We start from the raw sequence: 16,973 nt of genomic DNA, 5'->3' as shown, positions 1-16,973 counted from the left end.
TGGCCAGGCTGGAGCCAGTATACTTTAAAGGAACTATTTGCTCAAGTCTGAAGTTTAAAAACAAAACAACAACAACAAAAATAACATATATTTACTACTTAGTTCATCTGAATGTGGTATGTGCATGTGCATACCTGGAAAGATTTAAGATTAATTCTTTCTAGAACAGATGTTAGGCATTAAGTACTAAGGAAAATTTTAAGTACAAGAGGTATTAATCTGTATATTGTTAAATCAAGTTCTCCCTGTGCTCAGCAAGTTCTTTTATTCAAGCCTTGAAACTACTTTTATACTAAAAGTTCTGTTTTATACTCTTACAATAGAATGTGATTGACCTGTCTATACTTGTGACAGTTTTGCTGACTAGCATGAGGGCCTGTGACTCCACTGCTTTCCATGCTCAAGTCTGCAAGTTCTTCCTCGCACAGAGGTCCCCAGCCAGGTAGAATGGATGGGAATCAGAGCATAGGGTTTTTGTAACATTGATAAGATATTCCAGTTCCCAGTTGTATTAATAATATGCTAAAGAGAGTAGGCAGTTCTCAGAGTGAAGCAAAAGAAGGTCTGACTTTTTTTATATTGATCATTTAGAAATTATCCATGTGGAAAAATGTATGCATATAATTTAGGGTCCCAAGTTCTTCCTTGGCATTTATTCATTTACGTTTTTTTAAATTACAAAAACAAGATCTTAGAGATGGGGAAAATCTCAAAAGGCATCTTGCCCAAGTCTAACCTAATGCAACATCTTAGTCATCTTCTGCTTGAATGCTTTGTTCTAAAGGAGACCTCACCGCCTCATAATGCAACACAGACTTCTTTTATGAATCAGTTAGGTGTTAGAAAATTCAAGTCAAAATGTGCATATTTAGTTAGTTCTGTCCATTGATACTCATGTCTGGTATATAGTAGGCCCTTTATAGGTATCTGTTGAATTTTTTTAAAATTGTTCCAATAAAATTACTCTAGTTTTTATTGTTAAAGCGGACCCTAACGTAGGGGTCCCCAAACCAGTCTGAGGCCTATTAGGAACCAGGCCGCACAACAGGAGGTAAATGGCCGGAGGGTGAGCAAAGCTTCCCCTGTATTTACAGCTGCATCCCATCACTGGCATTACTGCCTGAGCTCCGTCTCCTGTCAGATCAGCAGCAGCATTAGATTCTCATAGGAGCGCGACCCCTATTGTGAACTGCACATGTGAGGGATCTAGGTTGTGTACTCCTTATGAGAATCTAACTAATGCCTGATGATCTGAGGTGGAACAATCCTGAAACCATCTCCCATCTGACCCCCATCCATGAAAAAATTGTCTTTCTTCTACAGAACCCATCCCTGGTGCCAGAAAGGTTGGGGACCGCTGCCCTAACATAATCATAGTAACAAAATACTCAGAACAAATCATGGTCCTGCTCAGGAAAACGTAACCTTCTTTACATCATTAAATAGTGAGACAGCAAACTACCTGACAGCGAAATGACATGTCTGAGCCCTTCTTTAAAGTAATCCAGGGATGTGGAAGCTGGATATAGATGGAACAAGGTTGGCCATGTGTTTTGACAGTTTTTGAAATTGTGAGAAATGTGTGTGAAGTTCATTCTGCTATTATAGTTTTATATATGTTTGTACTTTTGTTTGAGATGTTCCATGGTAAAAAGTTAAAACAAAAAACCTAAGAGAGTCTTGAGAATCTCTAATGTGGAGAGTTTAAGAATCCCTGGCCTTCAGCTTCCTAGCCTAAATCAGGACAAGTCACCCTGCAGTCTCAGTAACATTATCCTGAGGAGAGGATTCTCCACACATCTCCAAGCTGAGACCCATGGATAGCCAATTTCGTGCAGGAGGTTTTAGTTTTAGAAAACAGGATAACTTTGCATTAAAGATATTAACATAAATATTAATAATGTAATTTACAGAAAGGTCACAGGAAATGAGATCCCAATTTAAAGCAATCATTTGGAAGAAAAATAACCTCCTAGTTGTTTTGAGATGCTCTTCCACTCTTTCCTTTGATTATCAGTTGTTTGCCTTAAGTCAGTTACTAGTACGTAATTACCCTTCACAGCCATCGGCAATGTCCACAGCATATTTTGCTCTTAAATTATTCTGTTACTCTAATTTCAAACCAGCCTATACTAAATGCCACTGTTTTTCAGTTAAGGAAACTGGGGATACTTAAGCTTTTATATGTGGCCACAGCAATGTAAACTGCCCTTCTGCCTCTCTTACACACAGCACAGCAGATCCACGGCACTTGCATGAAGACGGGGACCTTGCGTATTACAGAATTGTGGGATCCCCTCTCCCCTGAATCAAGGCTAGTTACCGGCTCTCATCTTTTATTGTTATTCCTGTCAGATACACTTGGAGGTTCTGAATCTTCATTCTAGTCTAGAACTTAACTCGTTTCTAACAAACCTGGATGAACCCTGTTTCCCCTAGCACTTTTAAAATTGTAACAGTATCTTCACCTTTGCTTACCAAACAAGATGAGACCTTTCCTTTGGGAAAGCTTTCTTTTTTCTTTTTTCACCGAAAGCAGATATGTAATGGGAAAGCTTTTATTCCCCTTGCCTGCCTCCGGGTTTTGTTGAAATAATATGGAAGTTTAATTTCTGGATGATGAGTTTTGTTTTACTTTTTGTGCCTTCTATTTTATAAATCCTTTCTTTTTTTTTTTTTTTTTTTTTTTTTTGAGACGGAATCTCGCTCTGTCGCCCAAGCTGGAGTGCAGTGGCGCGATCCTGGCTCACTGCAACCTCCGCCTCCTGGGTTCACGCCATTCTCCTGCCTCAGCCTCCCGAGTAGCTGGAACTACAGGCGCCCGCCACCGCGCCAGGCTCATTTTTTGTATTTTTAGTAGAGACGGGGTTTCACCATGGTCTCGATCTCCTGACCTTGTGATCCGCCCGCCTCGGCCTCCCAAAGTGCTGGGATTACAGGCGTGAGCCACCGCGCCCGGCTATAAATCATTTCTTAATAATTCACAACCATATTATCAGTAATTAAACAAATTTTACCAGCTTTATTGCCACCTTTTTTCTTATATACCACATTTTCCCCTTTCTTCATTCCAGCTCCTGTTCTGGTGAAGTATTTTCTCAAGTTATTTTCAGAAAGGTTGTACTTAGGTTAATATATTTTCTGAGTACTGGTATGTCTTAGAATATCTTTCTCTTGCTCTTACTGTTAACACTAAGTTTGCTATTGTAGAATTTTATAAACATTGCTCTATTATCTTCTTGCATATGGCGTAGTCCCCACTTATCCACAGTTTCACTTTCTGTGGTTTTAGTTACCCATAGTCAACTATATTCTGAAAAGATGTGAGTACAGTGTAAGAAAATATTTTCAGAGTGAAAAGCCACATTCACATAACTTTTATTATAGTTTATTGTTATAATTGTTCTATTACTAGTTTATTGTTGTTAGTCTCTTACTATGCCCAATTTGTAAATTAAACTTTATCATAGGTATGTATATATACGGGAAAAAACAGCATATTTAGGATTCAGTGCTCTGCATGGTTTTAGGCACCCACTGGTGCTCTTGGAACATGTCCCCTTGGATAAGTGGGGGCTACTGTAATACGGTCATCTTTGAAATTCCCTCCTGTTCCTGTGCATGTTCTGTTTAGGTGGGGGCCATTTATATGGTTGTTCATGTTAGTCTTCCTTCTCTTAAGCTGTTGCTTTTCTTCTTGTGCATGAGGATTTTTCTCTGCTTACATTTCTTAAAAGAATCAGTGTTGGTGGGTAGTGCGGATGGGGTGGGTCACTATATACTTCTGTCCATCAGACAATTGCCACTGCTTCCTTTTTCCTTTCCCCTTTGGGGCTCACAAGCTGGGACCCCACCTGGGATGGAAGCTATATTTGAGCAAAGTGGTGGCTTGGGGGCTCTCAGACAGGAGAGTTGAAGTGATGCCTTAGAGTTGAACTCCAACTGCATTCTTTGTGAAAGTCACTAGCAAGAGACCCAAGAGCCCTGACTTACTCCTGTGGCCTCAACTGAGGGCGTCGACAGGCTCTCTGAGTCTGAACACGTTTGTGCTTTCCAGTGGGAAATAATGAGAGGATGTTACAGGGAGGAACTCACTGCTTTGCTGAGCCTTTTTGTGTTGTTTCATCCTGTATGCTAAAAAGTTTGTATTTTGGGCAACACTGAAGTTATATAGGGCACTGACAAGAAGCACCAGCAAATCCCCCACTTTACTTTGCTAGCAAGAACTAGCAAGTAACAAATGCAGCTTTTCCTGTCACAAGCCTCGGGCCTGCTTTCCAGAGACCCTCCGTTCAGCCCTGGCATGCTTCCCCTCTCGGCTGCCGCAGCTCTGAGCTGAAAGGTTTCCCAATGGGCTGCTGGGGGGGTCCACCCCTGTTGCCCCAGTAGCTCTCTGACCTGCTCAACACTAATTAGCTCTTTCTCAATCTTACCTATTCAGTATCCTTTAAGAATGTCTTAAGATATCTGTCATTTATTATTTTTGAACATTGCAGTGACATTTAGGGAATTAAGGAAGGTAAATAATTTGTTTCTGAAATTGTCTACTAGAAATTATTTCAAACATACTGACTGGAACCAATACGTTTTCTGTTTTTAATTCCTTTTTTAACATTTTTTTAATTTAAGGGATGCAGTGTGATATTTTAGTATGTATATACCTTATGAAATTATTAAATCAGGCAAATTAACATATCCATCGTGTCACATGCTTATCATTTTATTATTCGGTATGTTCTTAAAGGTCAAACTGCTCCTGACTTTAGCAAAAATTTTAACAAATTTATATGTGTATGAAATATATGTATATATATTTATATAGGTATAAATTATATAACTACATATTTGATACTTAATATGTTTGTACACATAAAGAACAAGATTAAGATTACTTCAAAGCACATTATATGTTTCTGTATTTTTTGTACAAAGAGCATATGATTTTACAATTTAATAAAATAATGAATGAAAGGTAATCAACAACAGACCAAAAAATCTTCCACAGAATATCTAAAATAATGTTGTCTAAATGACAAGAATGTCTGGAGGCAGGTACTTGATTTTACACATGTGCTCAAAGCTTGAGTAATTTTTAGAGAGGTGATGATGTTTTTGTGTTCATGTGTCTTAAAGAAACAAACTTAAAGACATTTTCAGAGAAGGAATATGAATAGTCACTCAGAATCCAGACAGGAATTTTTTACTTTAAACAAAACTAAAACCATTATACAGTATTGACCTTTACAGCTTTGGCTATTTAACTCATCCTTCTCCCAACCTGCACGTTGGCTTAGCATTACAGTATTTATGCACGGTTATTGCCATATTTGGGTTTTGGTTTTGATATTTGTGTGAAATAGCTAATATAAACTGAATCACAATGCTAGAAGCCAAATTTTTATACTTTAAGTATATTTAAAAATACATGGACTATAACATACAGTATGGTTTAACATGAAATGATAAAATCCTAAGCGTTATCATGTTAAAAGAAACTTGTGAATTGCACATCCTATTGTCCATGTTTTAAAGTACAAGTTAAATCTCCTAATAACCAGTATTTCACATAGCTCATCAAGTATTTTAATTACTGCTTTTTATTTAATTGTGAATAGGCTGTTTTCATATTTTTTTAATCTGTAAAAACAAATTTGGTTTTAAAAGCCCCTAGAAGTATTAGAAACTACTTTTTGGAACAGCTCATTTAAAAGGGTATTTATAATAATCCTGTGTACAATTTTTGTAATTTTTTTTTTGTTTTTTGAGACACAGTCTTGCTTTGTCACCCAGGCTAGAGTGCAGTGGCATGATCTCGGCTCACTGCAACCTCCGCCTCCTGGGTCCAAGCAGTTCTTCTGCCTCAGCCTCCTGAGTAGCTGGGATTACAGGAATACACCACCATGCTCAGCTAATTGTTGTATTTTTAGTAGAAATGGGGTTTTACTATGTTGGCTAGGCTGGTCTCAAACTCCTGACTTCAAGTGATCCGCCCACTTTGGCCTCCCAAAGTGGTGGGATTACAGGCATGAGCCACTGCACCCAGCCTGTAATATGATTACAAATAATATATAATTACAAAAGCTTATGAAATGGTTAAAAATTCTTAAACTTCTAGAGTTAGCCAAAATTAGCTAGTTAAAAAACATTGAGTAACACTTGAACTAAGCAACACAGAGAGACACTTAAAAATCAAACAAAAACAGTTCTTGCCTTCACAAAGCTCACAGGGGCAAAGAACACAAATAGTAGAAGGCTGGAATTGCATACAGGTGTCTGTCTGTCCTGTTAAATTTCCCTTTTCCATAATGGGCCCTTTATATATTTTAGCATACCTTCCCAGTTACTATACTTAAAAAAATAAATTTTACTTCACCCATAAACCTATATTTTTATACCAGTAATATAACTGTCCCACTTTTAAAAAATGGGCTTTTGCTGTAATCACAGTAAATTTAGCCTTGGAGCATTTAATAGTGCTTTTTTTTTTTTTTTTTTTTTTTTTTTTTTTTTTGTGTGTTAACCTAACTGAAGCACAGATGATGAAATTTTTATTCTGATATCACTGGGGAAATTATATATTTGCACTCATTTAATAGACTACTTGAAATAATTTTTACTTGTTCATAAGCTTGACATTATGGAGTTTTTAAATTATAATTTCAGGGTGACATTTGTAGAAACACCATCAGTCTATCCTTTTACTTTTTTGATTATGCAAGAGAACTTTAACACATTATTTCTTTTTTTATTGGTAAGGTTTTGGTTTAGTATTATTTAGTTTTGTTTTCTGATTACAAAAATAAGAGAGCCTATTGTAAAACATTTGGAAAGTCTGGAAAAGTATTTTAGAAAAGCTATGCTCTTTGCCACTTAGTAGATATAACCACCATGAGCACTAAGCATTCTCCGCCTGCTTCTGCTGGTTCCTGAAGTTTCAGGCACACCAAAAGAAGCTGCAGCAATGACAGCTGATGCCTCTAAATCCTGAAATCCAGAATGATAGACTCTATAGTTTGTTTTAAAAACAAAACAGTAATAGCTAACGTTTATTGTTTATCATGTGCCTTCTGCTTTACACGATTGCTTCCTATAATCATATCATATATATAAGATTTAGATGAAAATATGTGAGTATGTATGTAATGTTACATATGCTATAAGGACAAAGAGAATGTAGAAAATTAGCTTACATAATAGCAAGTTCCATTTCTGGTTCTGCTCTGCATTTCTGAGATTGAGAGGATGCATCCTCCATGATCCAGCCTCATTCATTCAGACCCAGACTGTTCAAGGCTCTCTGTTCTCTAGATAATTTTGTTACATGTAAGCAAACTTACACAAAGAGCCCTTTAAACCCAGGCTACTTCCCTCTGAGCTAGGGTATTAAGTAACTGAAACTACCAGATAATAATGTAGATCCCAGTTTGGAATCAAATAATTATGAAATAATTTATAAGGTTTATAAAAACTCCAGTTTAGAGGTTTTTATAAACCTTATAAATTATTTCATCCAACTCTCTTACTTTAAATGTTTTTGTAAAACCATAAAAGAGAGAGAGGTGAAGTGATTTGTCCTTGATCACATCTTTCATTAGCTAATACAGCAAGACGTGGCCCTACTTGATGAGATTTTCTGTGCTGAATGAATAGGAAGCTTGAAAGGAGTGGTGCTTATGACTTTGAGCCAACGTTGGTGTCAGATAGTTGCCTTGACGTTTACCCTTATCAACACTCATGACCTAAAGACTTAGTTTCTGTTAGTAGCAGATTATTAATAACAGAGGATGAACTACTAACATACATATAAAACTTACACTCTGTTGTGTTTTCCAGCAATATTTAAATCAGTTCTTCCTTTTATGAAGAATTTATATCTAATTGTAATAAACTGTGATTGAAACCATATTCCTGATAAGTCTGTCCCTTTAATATGCTGAGCAATAAGAAGGGAAAAAATGAGAATAAAAATTTTCTTTACATGGTCTGTAAATTTCAAGAAACCTAATGTTTTTCAGACATTTTCAAATTTCATTAACTCAGGAGGCGAAGAAGATAATAAGTATGAGAGTAGGTGTCCTCTTTTTTTCTTATAAGAAAACTAGGCCAGGCATGGTGGGTCACACCTGGAATCCCAGCAGTTTGGGAGGTCAAGGCAGGCGAATCACTTGAGGCCCCAAGTTCGATACCAGCCTGGCCAACATGGTGAAACCCCATGACTACTAAAAATACAAAAATTAGCCAGGTGTGGTGGCAGGTGCCTGTAATCCCAGCTACTTGGGAGGCCGAGGCACGAAAATCACTTGAAACCAGGAGGCAGAGGTTGCAGTGCACCAAGATGGTGCCACTGCCTTTCAGCCTGGACAACAGAGTGAGACTCTGTCTCAAAAAAGAAAGAAAAGAAAACTAAAGGGTGGGTCACAGAGGATTTGAGTGGTAAAGCCAAAGCTAAAAGTAAAATTTCATCCTTATGTCTGTAGCACTCCTTAACAAAAGCAGTATCATTACTGAATATAGCTAAAGACATATTTTCCTACCTTACATCAAACATATGTAGCTAGTAGAGCCCAGAAGCCACACAGTCTGAGTCAGCCTCACCTGCTGCATAGTCATATAGATATCACTGGGAAAAGGACAAGTCGTTCTGTAGGTAAAATAATTTCTGAGTGGACACAGAATAACCTTTATAATACTATGTTGAGAGTTCAGAATTCCTAATTAAGCAATATTATGAACCAGCATGATAATTAATCAAGGGTTAGTATTGTTTCTCCTTGAATCTGTGGTTACAAAAAACAAGGAAATGCATACTCTATTTGTATTATGTAGATACCCCTTTTTATAACACATATCTATGGCAAATATGTATCATATTTTTTTCATCTTTAATACCTAGTTTGATTTTATTGTATAAAATTTCTTAGTGGAGAAAAGATGTGGCAAAGTTAAGGTTACATTTAAGTCTTATCATGTGATCCTAATGTTATAATGTGAAACTTCAAATTTGACAGGAAGTCTTGTGAAAAAACAAAAACAGATGCAAGAACCGAGTTTTTAGCTTATTATATACAAAATGAAAGAAACTATTACATGATTTTTGAATTAGCATTATGTGGTTAATACTAATGTGATTATGTGATAGCATAGATTATGTAATACTCTATGCTAACCAAGACACAGACATTTTATCTTATACAGAAAATAACCCAATGATTCATCGATTTCTCATCTTCTATCATAGTAGGATAATGTGTTCTTTAAATGAGTTAGTTTCTTGTTGCTTGTTGAAAGCAGTGGCCACATAGTCTTGCAAAAGAGTTCCATTCACCTTGTGACCGTGAATATGGGCCGACGCTTCAGTTCTTCAGTTTCCTCTTCAAAAAAAAAAAAAGAGGAGGCGGGAGGCAAGGGACAATTAGAATTATTTCACAGTCTTGATATGAAGATTAAGGAAGAGCATTTGTAAAAGAAAATTCATGTGTTCACAGCTTGGCACTTAGCAGAAGATCAATAAATGGTCTTTTTAGATGTTTGATAGTCTTTTCTGGAGAATAGTTTCATTGTGTACATCAAAAGCTTTAAGATTGAACCCAGAAATTATGTTTTATGCATTTATCCCAAGGAAATTGTCAGAGATGTGCCAAAGATCTATGTATAAATGTACCAGGTCCATAAAGCTGATCTTGCCAATGGTGTTTTTAGGAGGAAAAAAAATTGGGGTATGAGGAGGGGGCGAACCTAAAGATCCTAATAAAAAGAAGGGGTAAATACACACACAAACAATGGAATACCATGCAATTATGTGGTTGAAGTAATAGATGTGGGGTAATTACACAATAATATGTAGTATGATTTCATCTACATAATTTTTTTTTTTTTGAGACGGAATTTTGCTCTTGTTGTCCAGGCTGGAATGCAATGGCACGATCTCAGCTCACTGCAACCTCCACCTCCTGGGTTCAAGCGATTCTCCTCCGTCAGCCACCGTCATAGCTGAGATTACAGGCACGCACCACCATGCCCTACTAATTTTTTTGTATTTTTAGTAGATACAGGGTTTCACCATGTTGGCAAGGCTGGTCTTGAACTCCTGACCTTAGGTGATTCATCCACCTCGACCTCCCAAAGTGCTGGGATTACAGGCGTGAGCCACCACACCCAGCCTAAAAAAATTTTTTTAAAGAAGTATGTATGTGTTAGTCTGCTCAGGCTTCCATAACAAAATACCACAGGCTGAGTGTCTTCAACAACAGAAATTTATTTCTCACAGTTTTAGAAGCTAGGAAGTTAAAGATCAAAGTCCTGGGAAGGTGGATTCACTCTGAGCAGCCTCGCCTCCTGGCTTCTAGGTGGCTGCCATCTCAGCGTGTGCTCACATGTTCTCTTCGTGTGCATTTAGGTAGAAACAGCAAGCTCACTTATTAGGAGACACTGATCCTCTCTCTGTGACCTCATTTAACCTTAATTGCTTCCTTAGAGGCCCTGTCTCCAAGAACAGCCACATTGGGGGTTAGGGCTTCAACATATGAATTTGAGGGAGGGGGTACTCATTCAATCCATAACATAAAGAGGGGTAAATACACACACACGATGGAATACCATGCAATTATGCATAATTATGCATAAGGTAAGAGACAGAACAAAACCAAACTTTGTTCTGTCTACTCTCACACAATCACTACCACACAGAATACTTCATCTCTGGTCACCAAAATATGTAGGGATTCTGCCTTCCCCCTCCATACATCAACCAATCAATTCTGACACTGTCTACCAAGAGATAGTCTGTCAGATCCCACAGGTTGAGGGCTCAGCCCCACAAGATTGCCCCACATTGCAAATGCCAATCACAAGTCCCAGGTCAGGACCTGTACTTCTAACTAACTGGCTATGAATCAGTCTTCCCATGACCGCCTCCTTGGGTTTGATTTGCTAGAGCAGCTCACAGAACTCAAGGAAACAATTTACTTACATTTACCTGCTTATTATAAAAGGTATTACAAAGGATACAGGCAAACGTCCAGATGGAAGAGATGCACGAGGCTGGGTATGCATAAGGCCGTTTTTGAACATGATGTAAATGAAATCATACAGGATGTGCTCTTGGTGCCTGGCTTTGTTTGCTCAACACTATGTCTGAGATCCATTGAACACATTTATTTATTTAGAGACAGAGTCTCCCTCTGTCGCCCAGGCTTGAGTCCAGTGGTGCGATCTCGGCTCACTGCAACCTCCGCCTCCCAGGTTCAAGCGATTCTTCTGCCTCAGCCTCCTGAGTAGCTAGGATTACAGGTGCCTGCCATCACTCCCGACTAATTTTTGTATTTTTAGTAGAAACGGAGTTTCACCACGTTGGCCAGGCTGGTCTCGAACTCCTAATCGCACACCTCGGCCTCCCATAGTGCTGGGATTACAGGAGTGAGCCGCCATGCCCAGCCCAACACATACTTTTAAATGAAACTTTATGAAACATATTTGCATATGTCTTGGGTTTTTTACCTTAATAAAGTATAAGCCCCCTTACAAGTCAGCACGTACAGGCCTCCCTCATTCTTCTGATACCTCTGTATCATTCCATAATGTTATGTTCCACAATTTATTTCGCTTTATCTCTTAGCGGATTTCATAGACATGAGTTGAAGAGACTGTGTTTTTAATGTTAATCAATAATAACAAATTATCTTCCCTGAAAGTTGTAGGGATTTATATTTTCACCAGCATATAACACTATCCAATTTACCACATACTCATCTGAGAGTCCTAAATTTTTATTTCACTAATTTGTTTTTAAAATAAGTAATGCAGATGGTCTATTAAAAATTTCATGGGTGTATGATAAAAGTAAGTCTCCCTTTTACTCATCTGCCAGTGATACAGTTCTCTTCCCAGAGACAACCTCTTTGTATCTAAGATATTGTATGCATATACAAATATATATATGTATAATATAGAATACATTCAGTAGTTAAAGAAGCAATTAAACTTCTTTAACTACTGAATAGTATCATATAGTATGGTTACAACATAATTTAATGAGTTCCTTATTCACATATATCATGTGGTTTTCAATCTCTTATTATGAATACCACTGTAATGAATATCCTGTAGAATAAATTATTAAAAATGGAATTGTTAAAACATATATATTTTTAAATATAACATACAGAAAAGTATACATAAGTGCACAGGTCTATAAATTTTAACAGAGTAAACATACCCATACAATTACACCCAGATCAAGAAACAAATACTACCAACATGCAAAATGTGCCCTCCAGCCCCTTTATTAGTGACTAACCCAGTTCACCTAAAGTAATTGCTACTATAATTTCCAATACCACAGATTAATTCTGCCTTGTTTTGAACGTTATATTGTATTTTTTAACAGATATCCCTTCACAGAAATTGTATAATTTCCTACTTCCACCTAACTATATATATGAAAATGCTCTTTTCCTAACACCTTCAACAACCCAAGGGGTTATTAAACTTTTTTATCTTTGCCAGTTAGGTGAAAAATATGTCCGATTTTTATTTCATGTTTTTCTTATAATGAAGTTCAGCATCTTTTCATATATTTAAGAGCCATTTGTATCTTTATTTCTATCTATAGTCCTTGTCCTTTCTTATTTTCTAATGGATTTATAAATGTACTGCAGTATATGTTAAAGAACCCTTTGTGAATATATTTATTATTTTCCCTACAATTTTATCATGCTTTTCTTTTTCACCTATCTCTTGGGAATAATATTGGTTTTTTCCTAACTAGTGCAGTTGAGTGTCTTTCTCAGTGTTTTTTGATTATTTGTATTTTCTCTTCTAGATATTGCTTCTTGAAATCCTTTGTTTTCTATTGGATTATCTTCTGATATCTAGAAATTCTTTTTATATTAGCAATAGTATCTCTTTATATTGTTACATCATAAAAAGTTCACCCCCTTTGTCAGTAGTCTTTTAAACTTTTATGGTATCTTTCTTATTTTGTAACAGCTTTATCGATATGTAATTCACATAGCATATCATGACCCATTTGAAGTATACAATTTAATGGCTTTAGCATATTCTCAGAGTTGTGCAACCATCATTGCAATCATTTGAGAATATAGTCATCACGACAGAAAGAAACCCTGTACCCATTGTCTGTCATGCTCCCATCATCCCCCAGCTCCAGGCAACCACTCATTTACTTTATGTATCCATTGATTTGCCTATTCTGGACATTTCATATAAACGGGGTCATATTGTGTGACTGGCTTCTTTCACTTGTAGCAGGACGAGCCGCAGACAAAACTCCTCAGACACCGAGTTAAAGAAGGAAGGGGTTTATTCTGCCGGGGGCATCGGCAAGACTCCTGTCTCAAGAGCCGAGCTCCCCAAGTGAGCGATTCCTGTCCATTTTAAGGGCTCACAACTCTAAGGGGGTACGTGTGAGAGGGTCGTGATTGATGGAGCAAGCAGGGGTTACATGACTGGGGGCTGCGTGCACCGGTAATTAGATCGGAACAAAACAAGATAGGGATTTTCACAGTGCATTTCTATACAATGTCTGTAATCTATAGATAACATAACCGATTAGGTCCGGGGTCGATCTTTAACTACCAGGCCCAGGGTGTGGCGCCGGGCTGTCTACCTGTGGATTTCATTTCTGCCTTTTAGTTTTTACTACTTCCTTCTTTGGAGGCAGAAATTGGGCATAAGACAATATGAGGGATGGTCTCCTCCCTTACACTTAGCATAATGTTTTCAAGATTCATCCATGTTGTAATATGCATTCAGTACTTTATTCCTTTTAATTGCAAAATAATATTCTGTTGCATATATATTCCAGATTTTGTTTATCCAGTGATCATTTGATGGACATTTGGATGGTTTCCACCTTTTGGCTATTATAAATAATACTGCTATGAACACTGATGTACAAGTTTCTGTTTGGATTTTTGCTTGTTTTTCTTGGACTATGGCTGGAAATGAATTACTGGGTCAAAGGAGAACTTTATGTTCAGCCTTTTAAGGAATTGCCACGTTGTTTTCCAAAGCAGCTGCACCATTCCACATTTCCATCAGAAATGTGTAAGAGTTCCAGTTTCTTCACATCTTCAGCAATATTTGTTATTCTTGGACTGCTTTATTGTAGCCATCTTAGTGTGTATAAAATGTTAACTCATTGTGGGTTTTTTTTTACCATCTTAACCATTTTTTAAATTGTGGTTAAAAACGTGTCACACAAAATTTGCCATCTTAACCATTTTTAAGGTATAGTTCAGTAGAGTTATGTATATTTGCATTGTGGTGAAACACATTTCCAAACCTTTTTCTTCTTGCAAAACTGAAACTCTATACCCATTAAACAGCTCCGTTTTTCCCCTTCCCCGTAGCCCTGACTAAGCACCATTCTACTTTGTCTCTGTGAATTTGACTACTTTAGATAACTCATTAAATGAAATTATACAATAATAAGTGGTTAGATAACTCATTAAATGAAATTATACAGTAAGTGGAAATTATACAATAACTGCTTATTTCTCCTAACATAATGTCTTCAGGGTTCATCCATATTGTAATATGTGACAAGATTTCCTTCCTTTTTAAGGCTGAATAATATTCCGTTGTATGTATTTACCATATTTTATTCATTCATCTGTCAGCGGACATTTGGCTTGCTTCCGCCTGTTGGCTATTGTGACTACTGCTGCCATGAACATGGGCATGCATCTCATAATGATTCTGCTGTATGTTTTTCTGATAGCTAATGATGTTGCGCATCTTTTCATGAGCTTATTGGCCATCTGTATATCTTCTTTGGAGAAATACTTATTCAGATCCTTTTCCTATTTGTCAACTGGGTTGTCTTTTTATTGTTAAGTTTAAGAGTTCTTTTATTATTTTGTCTTTGTCAAATATGCATTTTATATAGGGAGGTAAACTCTAACTTTATTTTTTTCCAAGTAACCAATTATCCAGCACCATTTACTGAATAATCTACCTTTTTTTTTTTTTTTTTTTTTTTATTAAGACAGGATCTCCCTCTGTCACCCAGGCCGGAGTGCAGTACCATGATCTCAGATCACTGCAACCTCTGCTTCCTGGCTCAAGTGATCCTTCTGCCTCAGCCTCCTGAGTAGCTGAGACCACAGATGCGTGTCACCACATCTGGCTAATTTTTTTTTTTTCTGGTAGAGACAGGGTTTCTCCATGTTGTCCATGCTGGTCTCAAACTCCTGAGCTCAAGTGATCTACCCACCTCAGCCTCCCAAAGTGCTGGGATTACAGGCGTGAGCCACTGTGCCTAGCCTGAATAAACCATCTTTTTTCATCCTTTAACAAGTATTTATTGAGCAAATATGTTGGGTGAGACCCTGAGAAAATAAGGAATAAAATGATGCAGAGGTAACATCTGTGTGCAAAGACACATGTGTGCGTAAATAACTGTGGGTCAGCAAGATAATGGTTTAAATGAAGGCTTGTGCAAATCATTTTGGAACAACTGGAAAAGAGCTACCAATGTCTACCTAAACTTTAGGGAAGAAGATAAAAGGAGAGTGAGAAGTGAGGGTTTTCATAATAAAAGAGTGAGAACCAGGCACTGTGCTAAGGAAGGAAATTTAAACATTGAAAACTGCTTGCTAGTGTAAAATATTTATTTCACTGTTTCCTCAAGTTGAATTTAATGCAAATATTCTATAGTAAATGAACAGGTATTCTCTTTTGTGATGAAATATGTCATGCTCATTTCTTGGTGCCTTTTACCTTACATCCTCTGTGTCTTAGTCCATTTAGGCTGCTATTAACATAAAAAAAAACCTGGCTGGGCCCGGTGGCTCACACCTGTAATCCCAGCACTTTGGGAGGCCGAGGCAGGTAGATCACAAGGTCAAGAGATTGAGACCATCCTGGCCAACATGGTGAAACCACGTCTCTACTAAAAATACAAAAATTAACTGGGCGTGGTGGCATGCGCCTATAGTCCCAGCTACTAGGGAGGCTGAGACAGGAGAATCGCTTGAACCCAGGAGGCGGAGGTTGCAGTGAGCCAAGATCATGCCACTGCACTCCAGCCTGGTGACAGAGCGAGACTCTGTCTCAAAAAGAAAAAAAAAAAAAAAACCTTAGGGTAATTTATAAACAACAGGAATTTATTGCTCACAGTACTTGAGGTTGGGAAGTCCAAGGTCAAGGCACTGGCAAATTCAATGTCTGGTAAGGTCTCACCTCTACTTCAAAAATGGCACCTTGTTGCCATGTCCTCACATGGCAGAAGGGGTCAAGAGAAATTACTGGAGCCTCTTTTGTCAAGGCATTAATCCCATTCATGAGGATGGAACCATTGTGACTTAATCTCTTCACAAAGGCCCCACCTCTTAACATTGTCACACTGGGTATTAGGTTCCAAGATATGAATTTGGGGGATACCAACATTCAAATCATCGCACCCTGCCTAAGACAAACATTTGTATTAGAATGATTGTCATTCCATAGTCATGTAATATAAACAAACAGAATCAACCATTTTCTTCTGGATATGTGTAATATACAGACAAATATTGATAATTATGAAAATAATGTGTGCTTACCGAGAACTATCAGCTCTTTATCTTATAACATATAGCATTTTTAAATAATAGCATATAACGTCTGCTTTCTTATCAAAGCTATCACTTCACCAAAAGTGGTACAAATATGGTTTTATTTCAGAACTCATATTATTTAGATAGAGATTGTTGAGATATTTTAACCTGTTTTTGCTGATTATAGAATAAATGTATCACAAAGTTATTTTTATTTGTTGTAGACTCATCAATTATTTTATAGTTATGCTCTCTATATTAGTTATCAAGGGTACCCAAAATCTTTGACCCAGAATTACATAATGGGAAAAGTCTAGTCTGAGATATAAAGTGCTGAATGCTCTATTTGTTTTTCTTAGTATACATTTTAGTTGGTTCTCATTTAGCACCCCTCTGTCAGAATCTAAGGTT

The 16,973-nt window shown here is 37.2% G+C and overlaps 1 protein-coding gene across 2 annotated transcripts in view; it reads left to right on the top strand.

Moving 5' to 3' along the window:
* ITFG1 (integrin alpha FG-GAP repeat containing 1) overlaps nt 1–16,973 on the top strand; it is a 293,341-nt gene that overhangs the window by 205,408 nt on the left and 70,960 nt on the right. The gene's annotated exons all lie outside the window — the stretch shown is intronic.

The sequence above is a fragment of the Macaca mulatta genome, chromosome 20, assembly GCF_049350105.2.
Source record: "Macaca mulatta isolate MMU2019108-1 chromosome 20, T2T-MMU8v2.0, whole genome shotgun sequence".
Taxonomy (NCBI): domain Eukaryota; kingdom Metazoa; phylum Chordata; class Mammalia; order Primates; family Cercopithecidae; genus Macaca; species Macaca mulatta.
Note: the sequence above shows the minus strand (reverse complement) of the source record. Positions and strands in the feature narration are given on the sequence as shown.